The following is a 17,881-nucleotide window of genomic DNA, read 5'->3' as shown; positions in this document are numbered from 1 at the left end:
GCACGAAAATTATTTAGTAGAGTTAAAATATTAATTAATAATCATTGGAAAATTAATCCAAGGCAATATTGGACTTAATGAATTAAGTCCCTAAGGGTTTAAGTAAGAAATACTTAACCCTAATAATCATTTCATAAGAAAACCCTAATCTCACTGGGGCCTTGAATTGGGCCTTTCTAATGGGCTTTGGTGATTGGACTATTAATGTGCTTCCAAGAATAAGCAAATTGACTAAATAATTATATGGGTTTTAGGATAAGGCCCATGTGAGAGACTTAGGCCCAATTTGGAAAATTGGGCCATAACTGGGCCTTTATGGTTATGTGATAATGGGCCATGGGAATACCAAGAGTTTGGACTAGAATAATTGGAAGGGCCTTAAGGAAAGACCACGTAGAGGTCTGGGCCCAATTTGGAAAATTGGGCCATATATTGGGCTTTGGCCCCCATTACTTGACTTTTGGGCTTTTGGAGTGTGAGTTGGTCTTGGGTATTGGAACCCAATTATTAATTGGGTATTGTTTGATGTTGACAGTTCGGGAATCTGTCAACCTGCAGATGGAGTTTTATCTGCGGGACTTCAGCAGTGCTAGGTGAGTTCTCCTCACTATATCAACAGGGTCTACGGCACCAAGGCCGACCCTTTAGGATTTACATCCTGGTTTAGGATGGTTGCTATGTTATTGTTATGCTAGATTTCATCCTGGTTTAGGATGGTTACTATGTTAGATTTCATCCTGGTTAGGATGGTTTCTATGTTAGATTACATCCTGGTTTAGGATGGTTGCTATGTTATTGCTATGCTAGATTTCATCCTGGATTAGGATGGTTGCTATGTTAGATTTCATCGTGGTTTAGGATGGTTGTTATGTTAGAGATCGGTTAGATCGGTATCCTGGTTATAGGATGGTTGCTATGTTATTGATCGGTTAGATCGGTAATGGTTACCATGTTAGTGACCTGTTAGATCTGCATGTTTACTTGTTTATATGTATGTGCACATGTTTGTTGGTTTGGGGAAAGGGTTGAGGCAGGTCTTGCAGTGTGCTGTAGTGCCAAGACACCCTGGGCGGACCCCGTAGACTGCAGGCCCGGGCCGGGCAAAATCTATTCAGGCCGAAGGCCCAGCGAGCGGTCCGGATAGGCTGAAGGCCCTGAGGTGGGCGGTCCAGACGTGCCGAGGGCTCGGAGAGCGGTCCAGATAAACCGAGGACCGGGATTCGGTCCAGTCAGACTGATGGCTCATTATGCATACTGTATGATGTATGATGTTCGTTGTTTGCTTATATGTTTATATGATATGGTTATATCTGTATGGCGTTGGTATTTTGGGGGTAACTCACTAAGCCTTCGAGCTTACATTTATCGATTATTGTTTCAGGTATTCGGATGATCGCGGGAAGGCGAAGGCGTGATCGTGCACCTCCTTACATTTTCATGATTGATTCTGGGAATACTCTGATGTTTAAATTGTTTTGAAAGTAAACTGTAATAACTTAATGGTTTGAAATGTTTTAAAAAGTTTTAAATTGGCTTGAATTTTATGGGTGTTACAAGTTGGTATTAGAGCCTTGGTTTGAGTGAATTGGAGGAAACACTCGCGTGTCTCCAGTCTCAAACTGAGGACAAGATTTTTAAAAGATTTTTCTTAAATGTTTTCAAAATAATAAAGGAGGATGCAAGTGTACGATCAGTCGGAGCCAGTAAGTAGACCCCAAAATACCATACAAGTTATTTGATGTTGAGTATTTGAGATATTGAAACTGATTTGGCATATTTGGTTATTTAGGGAAGCCTTTTTAGGGTTAATCATTTTATGATTCCCTACGATGCCTTTACAGTAGAAGTTCTTAATCGAGCTCTTCTAAGGCATTGGTTTTTATATTAGGCATAGATTTTATATTTATGGTAGATATTTATTGTTCCCTATAAATAATCATTAGGTTTACTTTTGGTGTGAGCTTTTGACCAGATTGGGGTTTTCTCTGTACGTTCATCTCATAATCAATACAAGAAAAACATTTATCATACTACTTGCATATGTTGGTGATTGATTCTTGATTGTTTTTGATATTCCGCAGTCGTCATCTCGGATTTATTCCTAACAAGTGGTATCAGAGCGGGTTCTTGTAGATCTCAGCGATTTTTGCAAGAATCGATCTTGTTTATGGCGATATTTTATCATGAATCTCACCTTGTTCTTCAAGTTTTGTAAGTTTTCTGAAAAGAAAAAGTCTTTACCTCATTTTTATTGAAAAATCTTGTTTAGATCTGTTATCTTCTACTCATTATTTCATCTGATTTGTTCTTGAATCGTGTTCTGGAAGAGAGTTAGAAGAAAATTTTCATGTTTATTTGAATTTTCGTGTTCAGTTCTGTTTTCTCTCACTAAAAATCCTTTCAGATCCGTTTTTCTCTCTAGAATCTTTATCAGATCTACTTTCTCTCTCTTCAAGTTCTATCATTTGTTGAAGATCTAATGGATAAAACGAATTTATTGTTTGACTCCATTTTAGAACTTGGATTAAAGGTTACTAAACCAATCTATGGTGTTAACAAAGTGACCATGTTTCAAATCAGTGGCCGATCTATGTTGAATGATATTCCTGAGTTGTATAATCTTCTTGTTGATAAGAAAATATCTAGATACTCATCTGTTAATCACCATGAGTTAAGAGAGGATGAGAGAATAGTAGAACAATTTCATATTATATATGAACATTTAAATCGGGAACATAAACAAATGTTGAAGATAAAAAGGGCTGAAAAAGAAAAAGAAGAAGTTCATAATGTTCCTCATGTTTATGAAGAAAAGATGACTCCAGATGTTCTTGTTGAGGGGGAGTCAAGTGGTTCATGTGTTTCAGATGAATTACAATCCGATTTTAGTTGTTCTGAAAATGAATCTCAAAGTAAATATTTGGAAGTCATGAAAGTAAAGACATTTTGTTCTATTGGAACAACAACATATGATTTATTGTGTTCTGATGATATCTTTGAAGGATTGGTTCCCTACAGAAAGCCAATAATTCAAGATGTTCATATTTATCAAACTCCTAAGGATTGTGTTCAAAAGTCTTCAAATGTTCAGATTCAGAAAGAAGACAAAGATGTTCAGATCCGAAATTTGTTTCTAAAGCCTAGAAATAAGAAAAGGAGGAAGAAGAGAAAAAACAAGAGTAAAATGAAGAAAGTTTGGATGCCCAAAGTACAAGTGCCCAATGCTTGTGGAAAAGTTCAGAAAGCTGAAGTCAAGAATGTTCAAAGAAAGTTCTATTCACATTTTTCTTCAGATGAATATAGTAAAAGTTGGAGAAAAGAAAAAAGAGTATTTGGTTGGTCTAATGAAGTTTTTGGAAATTTTTGTTTTTCAACTAAAAAGAGGGTATTATTTTCAGAAGATGAAAGATTTTCTTCAAATAAGTGGGTATGCAAGAAACCAACTTCAAAGTTGAACCTTAAATGGGTACCAAAAGTCCCATAAAAGTTTTGTCCTTTATTTATTAAAAAAAACAAAAAAAAAACAAAAAAAAAACAAAAAGAGACAAAATCTTGGTGAAATCTGGTGAATATTTGGTCAAAGATATGAAATCTTGTTGAAGAAATCAAATTTATTGCTTTTTTTTGTATTGGAAATGACAAAGGTTGAAAAAAAGTTGACAAAGATGGAGTGAATAGTGATTTTCATGCAGAAAGAAGGCTAAAATCTGACACTTTTCTGCTAAAAGGGTACAACTTGTCAGTTTACTGTAACAGGAGGGGTTGCTTTTGGATTTATGGTCAATAGAGGTTTCGGTTCATTACAATGAAGATGTAAAGGGCTGCATTTGTTACTCTGCTGTTTCTCTAGGGGCGAAATTCATAAATTTGTTATAAAATTTCAATTTTACAGTCGTCGTCTTCGTTCCCAATTGGAGCTTTGATTCTCAATCACCGATTAACAGTCAAAAGCGAACCTCACAATTAAAGAACCGAATTCACGATTAACAACCGAACTCACAAGAACCGAACCCGAAACTACTGTTCACAGCCGAACGTTCAGTTGATTTCGGTTTGGGTATGTATTTGAAGCGAAAGTCAGATTAAGAACCGATCTCAAGATTTAGAAGCGAACATCAACATCAAACAAAAGCGAAAGTGAAGAAGCGCCTTGCAAAAAATTGGAACCGAAATAGACCGAACGTTCGGTCTATTTCGCTTTGGGTATGAAATTGAAGGTCACAGAACCGAACCTCACAATTAAAGAACCGAACTCTCGATTAACAACCGAACCCACAAGAGCCGAAACCGAAACTACTGTTCACAGCCGACCGTTCGGTTGATTTCGCTTTCTGTTGTGTAACCAAGGGAACGAACCTGCAATTGGAATTGAAGCGAACCTGCAATTCGCTCTCGGTCCTTGATTAGCTCTCGGTCCTTGATTAGCTTTCGGTTCATGAACAACTAATTGGGAGCGAACCTGCAATTCACTTTCGGTCCATATACATTTGAAATTGGAGCGAGAGTCAAGGTGTCGGCACTTTTTTGTATCGACGTTCGCTTGCCAGTACATCACGCTCGTGTTTGAAATTGGTTCGCTTTGGGTGTCGGAACTTTTGTGTATCAGCTCTGTAAAAGAAGATTCGCGAACGAACTCGTAGCAATCGGAATTCATCAAGATAGCAAAGTCATTCAGTTATTGGCTGTTAAAATTGGATCTTGCAGCTTCAAAATCGAAATCGAAAAATCGATTCTTTCATTGTTAACAGGTCTCGTAATTAATAATCTTGATCGACCTATCTGGTATCACGATTTTTCTTCCATCGCAACTGACATTGGAGATTTGTCATAAGCAACGGGAATTCAAAGGTAAATCAAAATCGGGATAGACAGTCGGAACGGAAATAGAGAGATTGTGTTTCGGAAATCCAAAATCAGATCTTATGGTTCGCTGTCTTCTGAAATCGTTGCACTGGAAGTTTATTTTCTTCGATTTTGACTTTTGAAAGTCAAAGAAGCGTCGTTCTCTAATTGAACGAAGAAGATGACTAAAAGTTTCAATTCCGGTCCCTGAGTATTTGCAATATTTACAGTTTCCGCCCCCATTGGAAGATATTTTTTTATTTCAACGTTACAATGAAGAAAAAGGGTAGTATTTTTAATTTTGGCCCCCTGACTTTCAGAACCTCCCATATTTTACGCCATATCCAAAATTCTTTTCAATCTTTTGGGATTTTACCACTTTTACCCCTTCCTTCCAAAATATTTTTGTTTCTAATCTTTTCTTTGGTCTTATTCTTTTCAAACCCTTCTAAAATAAATTGCTTCTTTTTCTATTCTTTTGTCTAAATTTAAAAAATCGAAAAATACAAAATTATTTTTTGTTATTTTTCGGTTTTAATTTTTGAAGATTGGGTTTTTGCTAAAGCGATTTATTTCATCATATCTGACGGGTTTTGAAGATTGTTCGTGATTCTTCTTAACTTTCCGGGTTCTCTCCATGGTATTTGTTGAAGATTCAAGGGGGAGTGATGATTATTCAAGGGGGAGTTCGTATTTGGAAGATTATTCTTATTTCTCTCGCTTCAAAGACCCCATGTACTGATGATTCTCACAATTTAGGGGGAGAAATGCCAAGAAGATCGGAAATCGTGATCTTCATCAGTTTCAACATCTAGGGGGAGATTGTTGAGTATTTGAGATATTGAAACTGATTTGGCATATTTGGTTATTTAGGGAAGCCTTTTTAGGGTTAATCATTTTATGATTCCCTACGATGCCTTTACAGTAGAAGTTCTTAATCGAGCTCTTCTAAGGCATTGGTTTTTATATTAGGCATAGATTTTATATTTATGGTAGATATTTATTGTTCCCTATAAATAATCATTAGGTTTACTTTTGGTGTGAGCTTTTGACCAGATTAGGGTTTTCTCTGTATGTTCATCTCATAATCAATACAAGAAAAACCTTTATCAGACTACTTGCATATGTTGGTGATTGATTCTTGATTGTTTTTGATATTCCGCATTCGTCATCTCGGATTTATTCCTAACAGTTCCACTTGTGCTTGGTTTGTCAAAACTAGAGGGTTTGTTGATGGGTTCAGCAACATATCTTCCTTTAACCCTCCAAGAAGTCTGCTCAGACAAGCCTACAGTTTCGTCTGCATTGTCAATAGGAGCTGACCAGAAGTAGTCGTCGCACCCTTCTGCATTATCTTTATCGACCAAGATTCTTAATTCTGATGTCTGCCTTGGAGTGATCCCTGTAACTGCATAAACCTGATTTGGAACAGTTTGAACTTTTTGATAAACCATAGACTTTTCTTTGAGTTTCTTAATTTTGTCTTTTGACAAGCGAGCGAACTCAACCGAATTTTCTGAAATTAGGGGTTTTTCATTCTCGGTTTCGCTCTTCATAAACTCAGAGCAATCAACCACATCTTCTACTGAGATCTCACTCATCTCACTTTCCTCATCAAATTCAGACGTCTTTTCTATGTCAATTTTATTTTCAGAATTTAATTTGGCATTAGATTGGTCGAATGATTGAATAGTGTCTGACTTGATTTTCAACCTATCATTTTCATCTAAAATATCTTTTAGCATACTTTTGTGTTCCTTAGAATCGATGAAGGTTTCTATTTTGTCCAGTCCAATTTTGTAAGACATGGATGTCTCTTCTGATGACACTACTGATTCACATTCTGCTATGACCTCATCTTCCTTAAATTCAAGAAAGGGCAGAATCATCTTATGAATTTTCTTTCCTATCTCACAACTTAAATGCAATTGAGCTATATTTGTATATAAACGCTTAGCAATCAAACAAAATACATTTCTTTGTTTTAAAAATTTTAAATTGTCTCTTTGAAAATAAATACTTTCATCTCTAGTCCTAACTAACTCCGCTTCCTTCAGCTCAATCCACATCCTTCTCTCCTCACTCTTTGAAGACACCTTGCTGAGTTGGTCAGTTAGGTTAGAATTCGCTAAGCGAGTTTGCATGAGACTACCACTTAAGTTAGAATATTTAAATTTTAATTCATTTAAATCTTCTTCATAATCTTTTATTGGAACTTTAAGTGTTTCTAGGATGGATTGTACCTTTTTGATCAACCGGTCGCAATCGTTGATCTTTTCACTTACTGGCTTGGCCGCAAAACACTTGTCCTCATTCAGGTTCGGTTCCTTATGTGCACTTTCGGTTGATGAACCAGCTATGACAATTAAACACTTTCCAGCTGAACCTTCTTCTTTCGCCACATAAGCCTTTCCGTGAGTGGGCTTTCTTACCTCTTCATCTTCAGAGTCGGTTGACCACACTTCAACGCCACCGAACTCATCTTCATCAGCATTCTCCTGCACAATCAAGGCATTCATAGAACTATTAGTCGCCTTCTTTTTCTTGATTTCCTCCAACTTGCGCATGTAGTACGCCTCATCATCTTCACCATCTCTTTTCTCAGCCATTTTTCTCAGCATGCAATCTTTGGCGAAGTGGTTCTTGCCGTGGCAGTAATTGCAGTCATAGCCTGAGTCTCCTGCAAGCTTGCTCTCCTTCTTATCTTCATCCTTTTGTGAGGAGACTTTCGCTTCATCCTTCACCTTCTCTGAGCTGTAACTTCCCTGCCAGTTTTGGTTCTTGTTGACAGGAAATTTTCTCCTTGCAAACTTCTTTGGATTGGTGACCATCATAGCATACTCCTCACTTGTAAGGTCACACTCAGACATATCAGACTCTTCTTCTTCTTCTGCAATACTCTTTCCTTTAGAGACAAGAGCCAGCGATCCCACACCAGAAACTACTTTCGCTTCTTTGGTTACAACACTTTCATGGGACTTAAGTATCCCCACAAGTTTTGCTAGCAAGTAGGACTTAAACTGTTCATGCGCCTTCACAGTGGAAACAACCGCCATCCATTCTGGTCTCAGCCCGTTCATGAAAGTTACTTTCTGCTCGATCAACTTCCTCTCTATTCCATGCTTGATCATCTTACTTAGGAGATGCTTGAACCGATCGAAAGTCTGTATGAGCTTCTCCTCAGGTTTCTGTTCGAAAACTCCAAATTCTGATAGCAGCAGGGTTTGAATGGAGTGTTCCAGATCTTCATCAGTTGAGTAAAGTTCCTTCAACCTGTCCCAGATTTCTTTAGCCGTTGTGCATGAACCAACTAACCGAAAAGTGTCAGATTGCAGGGCGAATCTTATCATTCGCATGGCCTTCATGTTATACAGTAGCTTATCTTTCTCATCCTGTGGCATCTTCTCTACATCCGTCACCAGCTTGTTGTAATCCGTTTGGGACTTAACAGTCGTGTTCGTTCCCGAATGTACAAACGGTCCAAGAGTGATAGCTTCCCAGATGAGATAGCCATTATCTTCAGATCCAACCACGTAGTCTTCAAAGTGATGCGCCCATACTTCGTAGTCTTGAGTATAGAGTATGGGTATCCTGGTTGTGGATCCAATGCTGTTTGAGATGTTGATGGGGTTTGTTTGTGAATCATCGTGAGACATGGTGAGTTGCTAGAATCAAACCTGTAAACTAAAGATTAAGGTTTTATCAAAAACAGAGTTGTTGTCGAAACAAAGAAGACAACTACTATTTATACGATAAAAGCGGAAACCCTAAGGAATTCTGAATACAGAAGGAATGTGTATTGATCACACAGTCTCCTGCTCTGATACCAATTGTTAGAACAAAGTTCTATCAGGGTCGATAGATTATAAGCAAGCTAATGATTAAGAACGTAATAAAGAACAAGAATATGGCTTTGAATATGTCGTATGATTAAAACTGCAACACCTCAGAAGAGCTCGATAAAGAACTTCGACTGTAGAGGTGTTTAGGGTTACAAACTATTAACGTAATAATCAACTTCGAATAATGCATACATGCATGCATATATATAGTATAACCCTACTATCTAAACTAGATAATCACGGATGGACAGGCCCAATCCGGATACAAAACATAAGGCGCATGACGCAACACTTATGGACTCAACAATTGATATTATGCGATATGTTAGAACAACATGCTAGTAATAAGATAGGGATCCTCAGGAACCGTATGATAGAATTGCCTGATCTTTGATGCCTTATCTTATGTAGAGTACCTCATTGATTGTTGTATGACTATTTCGTGTGTGAATTAACTATTGGGTGGATACTCCAAGTCAAATGCTACATGGGTTAAATGATCTTAGGGTAAGGGATGTGGTCCTGCTGCGCAGCTCTTGTCTGAGTCCAACCGTTGTGGGATTAAATCTTTTAGTCTAAGATTGTTTAAGCCGTGCGGTAAGTTATTGTATTCATGCAATAGTTAACTGGCACCAATGGAGGGTCGCGTGGCAGTTGGTGGATGGGTGGGTTGTGTGAGGCCGGGAGGCCAGTTATGAGATATTTAGCATTCCTCTAGGAGTGAGGATTGAGCGCTCACTATGTTTATGTATATTGTTAGGGTGTTGTGGTGATACTTGAGACAAATATGGGTAGGTGTGGAAGGTAGTATGGGCCCGTACTACTGAAAGCACAGGACCCATACGCGTAGCAAGGAAGTCACAACCCCTGGGGTTTAGTTGGGAGTTTGTACCCGGTTATTATATGGATTATCCAAGATCTCTCTGATGTATCATCAGAGTGGTGGTTACGAGACGTATTGAGACCGGATTCGGATTAGGATTGGGAGCTGGAAGCCAGGATAGGCCAGTATTATCAGAGGATCGTGTCAGGGAGATTGTCCGGGGTCAGATTCCAGAGATGTTTGGGTCTAACAAGACCGCCATGGTTGAGTAGTTCAACGAGCGCTATGCAGCCATTGCTGAGACGGCTGCCGCAACAGCTTCAATAGCTGCAACGTCGGCAGGGGGAGGAGCTGGTCGAGCTTTCCAGTACTGAGACTTGTTACTGGGACATATTCTGATGAGTCGAGGGCTGCAGTTATTTTGGATCAGGGAAATGATCTGTACTCGTTATATTCCGTGGGTCGAGCAGGAACGGTTGACGCAGGAGTTTCTGGATTTGAGGCTTCGGGGGTTTTTCTTGAGGCCGGAATGTGAGTCGCAGGGACTCCGGAAAGGAGCGATGATTATGTTCAGCTGGGGTTTTGCAGCTGGAAGTAGAATGGTTAATTGATGGATTGGAATGTCGTTCTATAGGGTAAGGATTGTGCCCTTTCAGTTTTCGAGCTCGAAGGAGTGAGCACACTTGGGACCCCAGGATCAAGTTGTGTTCCAGCTCGGGTCAGTTAGTCGTAGGGTTTGGCGACATCATTTCAGCGCTGGTGAGCGCGGGTGGGTCGATGTGGCATAAGTATCATGTGAGGTCCGGATCGCCTTGAATCTCTGGTGTCAGACGGAAATGACTGATTATGCGATCAGTTGTGCTTTTGGGAATGGAGACTATGTCTTAGGAGTAGTTTGTAGTCGGCTTAGGGCAGAGGTTGTTTCAGCTACTGCAGTTCAGCGGGAGACGATTGAGCGGGTAAGTGAGTGAGGGTGCGAGACCCTGAATGATATGATTTCTTGATCCCGAGAGCGGGAGTTTTGTTTGGAGCACATTAGGAAAAGAGGTATTATGTGGGAAGTCTGCGGACAGGGTCCCACAGGAGGGTTATTCAGCGTTGTCAGGATACAGTAGTTCAGTAACTGTTATTGATTGGCGGGGGAAAGTGCCAAGGGAAGTAACTCGTCGCTGAGATGTTAGTTGGAGCATCTACCTTTTGACTTCAGGATTTGAGTGGGGGATCATTTAAGCATTAGAGACTGTCAGTTTTACTAGTATTCAGGAAGTATTCATCTAGTTCTTAGAAGTGTGTGATCATTGGGATTGGCTAGTAACGAAGCACTAGTTGGAAGGAGTTGGTTGTCATAAGATCAATCGTTGGAAAGTAAGAAGGATTGGGAATTCTCTAGATTTCATGCATTGTGAAGACTTACTCAAATCTAAGTGGGGGAGAATTATCCCGGGATTTAGAAGCAGGAGCGGTTTCGAAACCGGGGTAAGTTTCGCATCGTTTTCAGGAAGGAAGACAACCCAAGTGGCTGTTTGATTTGAGGGTTGTGTGAGTTGGGAGTTCGGTAAAACTCCCCAGCATGTGAATCGCATCTTCTTGGTGCTTGGTAGCAGGATTTGGGGAACCAGGTTGGGGTTCTAGTCATGAATTGAGTTCAGTTCGGGTGTTCGGTCGAGTGTGTGCTCGACTCTGAGGGTTCTTGGATTGATAGATTGAGGGTTTTGTTAGCTACCAGGGCTCGGTAGTACATTTGGCACGGGTGTGCGAGTTATTTAGCGTATGTGGTAGATATGCAGGTTAGAGATCAGACCACGGTTTCCCGAGAGGGTGGGCGATCAACATGAGGTCTAGAGTTAGGCTGAGATTATAGTCCACGAATTGGATCAGGAGTTCGAAACCCCCAAGTGGGGGAGAACTGGCTATATGGGAAAGGGCACCAGGATGGGTCCGGGTTTATGCACAACAGACTTAGAGCGGTCAGGATAGACTGAAGGCCAGCGGGGCGTACCAGTCAGGCCAAAGGCTCGGGGAACGGTCCAGACAGGCTGAAGGCCCGGAGAGGCAGTCCAGACATGCTGAAGGTTCTGAGAGTGGTCCAGATAGGCTGAAGGCCCGGTGAGGCGGTCCAGTCATGTTGAAGACTCTGTATGTAATCTGTTAGGTCGATAGTGAGGGAAGTGTTGTGAGACTACGGGAGGACCCGTAGCACTCGCGAGTTGTTTCAGACGATTTGCCCAGGGTGGGCCAGTTCGCAAGATTATGGGTAGACCACAGCATAATCGGAATCAGGAAACGGTGGGTCGTTGGAGACCGGACATGATGTAAGACTACAGTATTCTGGTAGCGTTCACTTTCCTTATTCGGTTCGATGATGACAGATTGTCAGATTATCATGGTCGGATGGACCAGAAGGATCGATGGAGCCATGAGTGGCGATATAGTTAAGGCAGTTATTGCTAGTCGAAGTTTCTTTCGGAAATCGCGTGGGGTGACTGTAAGATCGCTCGTTGGTTCAGCAGCTGGGCGGGAATCCGGTATTCCGGATAAGTTTCTGTCAAGTATAAGTGTTTTGCAGGGAAATTTGGTCTGTGACTCTGTCTTCTAGTAGGAATCCCAGATTATCAGAAGTTGAGTAGCCAGTTGGGAGTTAAGTGCAATGAATTCGACAATGATTCAGTGTGGGCGGTCTAACAGGGAGCCAGACCACCTCGAGACTTCGGACTTCGGATTTAGTAGATATAATCATATTGCAAGGAATTCGTTTATCATCAGGTTTCAGGACTGTGCGAGGGATGGGTACGGTTGCCTTGGAAGGGATGGGGTATGCTTGTAGTTGTGGCCATGTAGTTCAAGTTGCCTGGCGTGTAATGAATGATAAGGAACAATTTCGAGGACGAAATCAAATTTAAGTGGGGGAGAGTTGTAACATCCCATTTAAATATAATAATTAAATAATAAACCCATAACCCCGAGAAGTGGTTTTTATTGTTATCTCGTATTATTATCGCCCAAAATCGAATAATATTTAGTGGGGTGCTGGTTTCGGGAAGTCAAATGACAAGATTTGAACCTACATGCGTTAAAGTGTAATTTTCGGACTAATTTGCAAAGGTTTTCATAAGTCAAGGGGTGTTTGGAATTATATGGACTTTATATGTAAGGATTTATGGAAGGAATGGTTCAAATGGTAAATTTTAGGATTTGAATTGAGAAGAATAATGGAGGAGGGACTGAAATTAACAATATGGGCCAATGTTTGAGAGTGAGCGGCACTTATTACCCGTCACCCCCCTCGTTCTAACCCTAAACCTACCATATCATTTTGCAGCCGCCATCTTCACCACCTTGTCTCTCCAGCCGCCACCCTATGAAGCCCCTCTAGCCGTCGCCGCCATCAGCTTAACTGCCGCCTAGAACCACCAAGCATTCACCGGCGTTATTGTTGTCGGCAGCATTGAAGACCGACGGAAACCGTGATGCAGTCACGATATAATGGAGAGCGGAAGGGCTGTTCCGGCGTCGTAGCGCTGCTGCATTGCCGAGTCCAACCGCCGCCTGATACCTCGTCGTTGAAACGTCATCAACCTTACTGTCGCCAGTGATGTTGTGTGCGGCCGGAGAAAACCCCACCGAGATCGAGGTCGGAGCCGTGAACGACGAAGAACCGGTTGCTAACGACCAGAATCGCCGGTTGGACCAACCTCATCTCGCAATTTCGTTCCGCTCGAGGTGTTCGACGTCATGTGTGTCGTTGTGGCCGCCGGAAATGGCTTTTGGTCGCCATTTCAACTCCTCCTAGCACCACCCGCCGTCTGCCGCCACTTTCCGTCGCCACCAGCCACCGTGGAAGGTGGTTGTGTGCGTGCTTTTGCTATGTACTTAGGTGTGTGAGTGTATGTACTGCTGCTGTATTTCATTAAGTGTGTAGTTTGTGTAAACGGGAAGCAAAAGTGAGCCGCCACCACCACCGTGGGGTGGTGGCTAGCACCTCCGACCACCGCCTGCCGCCACAGTGCGGCTGTGTGTGTGTGTGTTTTTATTAGTGTGTGTGTTTATATTAGTAGATGTGTGTTATTTGGTTTGGGTTGTAAATTGTAATGGTGCCCGGAATAATAATAGAAAATCCATAACCACCACTGTGAGGTGGTGGCTGCCGCCACCGCCCGCCGTGTCGGGTGGCGGTGTGCTTTGCCTTCTTGTGCTTGATTCGTTTGGGATGCATGAAACCCTAGTGGGCCCAATGGAGCCCTAATGGGCCCAAGGAAACCCTAATTGACCTAATAAAACCAAAATGGGCCCAATGAGGCCCAAAGTAACCTTAAAGCCCAACCAATTGATTAATGGGCTAGTATTGGGTAGGAAACCCTAATTAGGGTTTGGAAAACCCTAATGGCTTAAAACCCTAATTTTTGGGGATTCATCGGGACACGCACGTAAATTATTTAGTAGAGTTAAAATATTAATTAATAATTATTGGAAAATTAATCTAAGGCAATATTGGACTTAATGAATTAAGTCCCTAAGGGGTTAAGTAAGAAATACTTAACCCTAATCATCATTTCATAAGAAAACCCTAATCTCACTCGGGCCTTAAATTGGGCCTTCCTAATGGGCTTTGGTTATTGGACTATTAATGGGCTTCAAAGAATAAGAAAATTGACTAAATAATTATATGGGTTTTAGGATAAGGCCCATGTGAGAGACTTAGGCCCAATTTGGAAAATTGGGCCATAGATGGGCCATAACTGGGCCTTTATGGTTATGTGATAATGGGCCATGGGAATACCAAGAGTTTGGACTAGAATAATTGGAAGGGCCTTAAGGAAAGACCATGTAGAGGTCTGGGCCCAATTTGGAAAATTGGGCCATATATCGGGCTTTGGCCCATTACTTGACTTTTGGGCTTTTGGAGTGTGAGTTGGTCTTGGTTATTGGAACCCAATTATTAATTGGGTATTGTTTGATGTTGACAGTTCGGGAATCTGTCAACCTGCAGCTGGAGTTTTATCCGTGAGACTTCAACAGTGCCAAGTGAGTTCTCCTCACTATATCAACATGGTCTACGGCACCAAGGCCGGCCCTTTATGAATTACATCCTGGTTTAGGATGGTTGCTATGTTATTGCTATGATAGATTTCATCCTGGTTTAGGATGGTTGCTATGTTAGATTTCATCCTGGTTAGGATGGTTGCTATGTTAGATTACATCCTGGTTTAGGATGGTTGTTATGTTATTGCTATGCTAGATTTCATCATGGTTTAGGATGGTTGCTATGTTAGATTTCATCCTGGTTTAGGATGGTTGCTATGCTAGAGATCGGTTAGATCGGTATCCTGGTTATAAGATGGTTGCTATGTTATTGATCAGTTAGATCGGTAATGGTTGCCATGTTAGTGACCTGTTAGATCTGCATGTTTACTTGTTTATATGTATGTGCACATGTTTGTTGGTTTGGGGAAAGGGTTGAGGCAGGTCCTGATGTGTGCTGTAGTGCCAAGACACCCTGGGCGGACCGGGTAGATTGCAGTCCCGAGCCAGGCAAAATCTAGTCAGGCCGAAGGCCCAGCGAGCGGTCCGGATAAGCTGAAGGCCCTGAGGAGGGCGGTCCAGACGTGCCGAGGGCTCGAAGAGCAGTCCAGATAGACTGCGGACCGGGATTCGGTCCAGTCAGACTGATGGCTCATTATGTATGTTGTATGTTGTATGCTATTCGTTGTTTGCTTATATGTTTATATGATATTGTTATATATGTATGGCGTTGGTATTTTGGGGGTAACTCACTAAGCATTCGAGCTTACATTTATCGATTATTGTTTCAGATATTCGGATGATCGCAGGAAGGCGAAGGCGTGATCGTGCACCTCCTTACATTTTCATGATTGATTCTGGGAATACTGTGATGTTTAAATTGTTTTAAAAGTAAACTGTAATAACTTAATGGTTTTAAATGTTTTAAAAAGTTCTAAATTGACTTGAATTTTATGGGTGTTACATAGGTAAAACATGGGTAGATGAAATAGTTGATATGTGATGAAATACAATGATGAGCGGCCTCGACGGTGACAATGATCCAGCCATCTAACGAAGTATGGATGACGACCACAGACTTTTCTAGACAGTCCAGTGGAACGCCAGTAGGCTCACACCCTGTAGGTGTTTATTTGAACTACGTGTTCACCAGGTGTACTCCATCCCCCTAATGGTTGCGTTACTTGACATGTATTGCTACGGAATCCCCTAAGCAGTGTTGTCAACCCGATGAAAAATCCTTAGGCTAGGTCACTTATAATAGATGCTTTAGGGACGTAAAGTGAGGATAACGGGAACGGTTAATCGGGTTGAATGATTGTTGAAAATAATAAACTTATTTATTGTGGGTTGAAAACTCTATGTGCTCATCAGGCTCACAAGCCTGACCCACTCAGTTTCTTGTATTACAAGTAGTGACACAAGAGTATAGATGCGAAGATATGATGAGAGATTATGGATTATAGGCCAGTAGAAATAAATATAATATTTATAAGGCCTATGTTGTTTTTGTTTATGTTTTTGATCTGTATTGACAATGACATCCCGAGGTTTGTAATTTAATGAAAATACATTTCTTCGGAAATTCTTTGATAAATTCTTTATCATATTTTTGGGAACAAATTCCGCAACATATTTCTTTAAAGGTATACTCTGACTTTCGAATAAAGTATAAACAGATTGGTCTTTTCTGACCGTGAAATTTGGAGATGTCACAAATACCTATTTTTAAAAATAGGGATTTATTAAGTACATAAATATATACAAATTCGTTTTTATAAAAAAATATGTACAAACACATATTTTATAAAAAAAATCTATACAAACACCTATTTCATACTAAACGTGTGTGTGTGTGTGTGTATATACACACACACACACACACACTATCCTTTTACCCGTGCCAAACGATGGGTGCGAATAGTTTCTTTCGATATTATTTCTATTCGGTAACGTGTAAGATTGGACACCCAAGTTTAACACAAATGTAATGAAAAGGTAAACCCCTAACAGTGAAATCTAATTTGCTTTGGAAGATGGTAACTTATAACTTAGAAATTAACTCATTTTAATATATTAACTAGGGTTTAAAACAAAAATATAACGTTGTATTGGTTAAAAAAAAGTTTTATGACAATAAATTTTGCTTTATTAATTTGAACACGCACATTTTTATCAGTAATCAAAATTCCTTTTGAATTTTGAATATGAGTTATTATTTTATGGTATTAATTCTTATATAACTATTATTTAAAGTATACATTTAAAAAGATAATTTAATTGTCGATAATTTACTTCCCAAATGATGCTTTTTATCAAAAATATGTTTGTATATATATATATATATATATATATATATATATATATATATATATATATATATATATATATATATATAAACATGTTTGTATACATTTGTTTATAAAAAGGTGTTTAAATATATTTTTATAAAATACGTGTTTGTATACATTTTATATATAAACGTGTTTGAATACAAATGCGTTTATTATAAAATAAGTGTTTATAAAAAATATATAAATATGTTTTTACAAAAGAAATATATACAAACACTTATTTGGGTGCATATAAAAATGTTTTCGCCAAATCATCCAAATAGTCACACAAGCAATCACATCAAGAATCATCTTCTTCTCCGTCGAAGTTCTGTACTCATCTATCCATTTAAAAACTTGACGGAAGTCATCAACTTGAGGAAACACTACATCAGACCATTTGAAAACCCTTTTCGATATAGATTTTCAGAAGTCATGTTACATGCATAAATTGTACCTTTTCATAGGTTAATTTCATGTTTATTTATAGCATTTCATTGCATTTTTAGTGTAATTTTCGTGCATTTTGCATTTAGGGACATTATCGAGGATCTGTCTATATTTCATCATTTTTTGTGGATGTTTCAGACTAATTTGAAGATTGGAGCATGCTTAGGATGTTGGAGGGAAGCTCCTGGTGAAGTATCGGAATTTTCGGAGCTAAATTGAAGAAATTGAAAAATCGGAAATTGGCTATTTTATAGTTCGTTACACGGCCCGTGCTTTGGCAAGGCATACGTTACGTGGCCACGCTTTGGAAGCATTTCAGCACATCAGGACCATTATATGGTCGTATAATGACAAGGAATACGTTACACGGGCCGTGTAACGATGTCTGACAGTTTCTTTTGACTTGCAACTTCCGATAAAATGAGTTTTTCTGGGATTTTTAAAGGGACTTCGAACACACACATAGAGGGGGTGATTTTGGGAAGAAACTATCATCATTTGGTGCTTTGGAAACACTTTTACTTTGATTTTGTAATTTAATTTAGGATCAAAACTTGTTGAATTTGTGTTCT

The 17,881-nt window shown here is 39.8% G+C and overlaps 1 long non-coding RNA gene across 2 annotated transcripts in view; it reads left to right on the top strand.

Moving 5' to 3' along the window:
- The window catches only part of LOC145152046 (uncharacterized), a 40,720-nt gene extending 24,674 nt beyond the window's left edge, over positions 1 to 16,046 (top strand). The window contains exons 2-4 of one of the 2 annotated variants that reach the window (XR_013732594.1): positions 2,082 to 2,211; positions 15,318 to 15,417; positions 15,495 to 16,046. This is a non-coding gene — a long non-coding RNA (uncharacterized LOC145152046). Of the gene's footprint in view, positions 1 to 2,081; positions 2,212 to 15,317 lie in introns of both variants that reach the window. The other variant, XR_013732588.1, reaches the window with a different exon arrangement.
- Positions 16,047 to 17,881: the final 1,835 nt, after the last annotated feature.

Source organism: Lactuca virosa, chromosome 1 (genome assembly GCF_052849685.1).
Source record: "Lactuca virosa cultivar CGN04683 chromosome 1, Lactuca_virosa_CGN04683_v6, whole genome shotgun sequence".
Classification (NCBI taxonomy): domain Eukaryota; kingdom Viridiplantae; phylum Streptophyta; class Magnoliopsida; order Asterales; family Asteraceae; genus Lactuca; species Lactuca virosa.
Note: the sequence above shows the minus strand (reverse complement) of the source record. Positions and strands in the feature narration are given on the sequence as shown.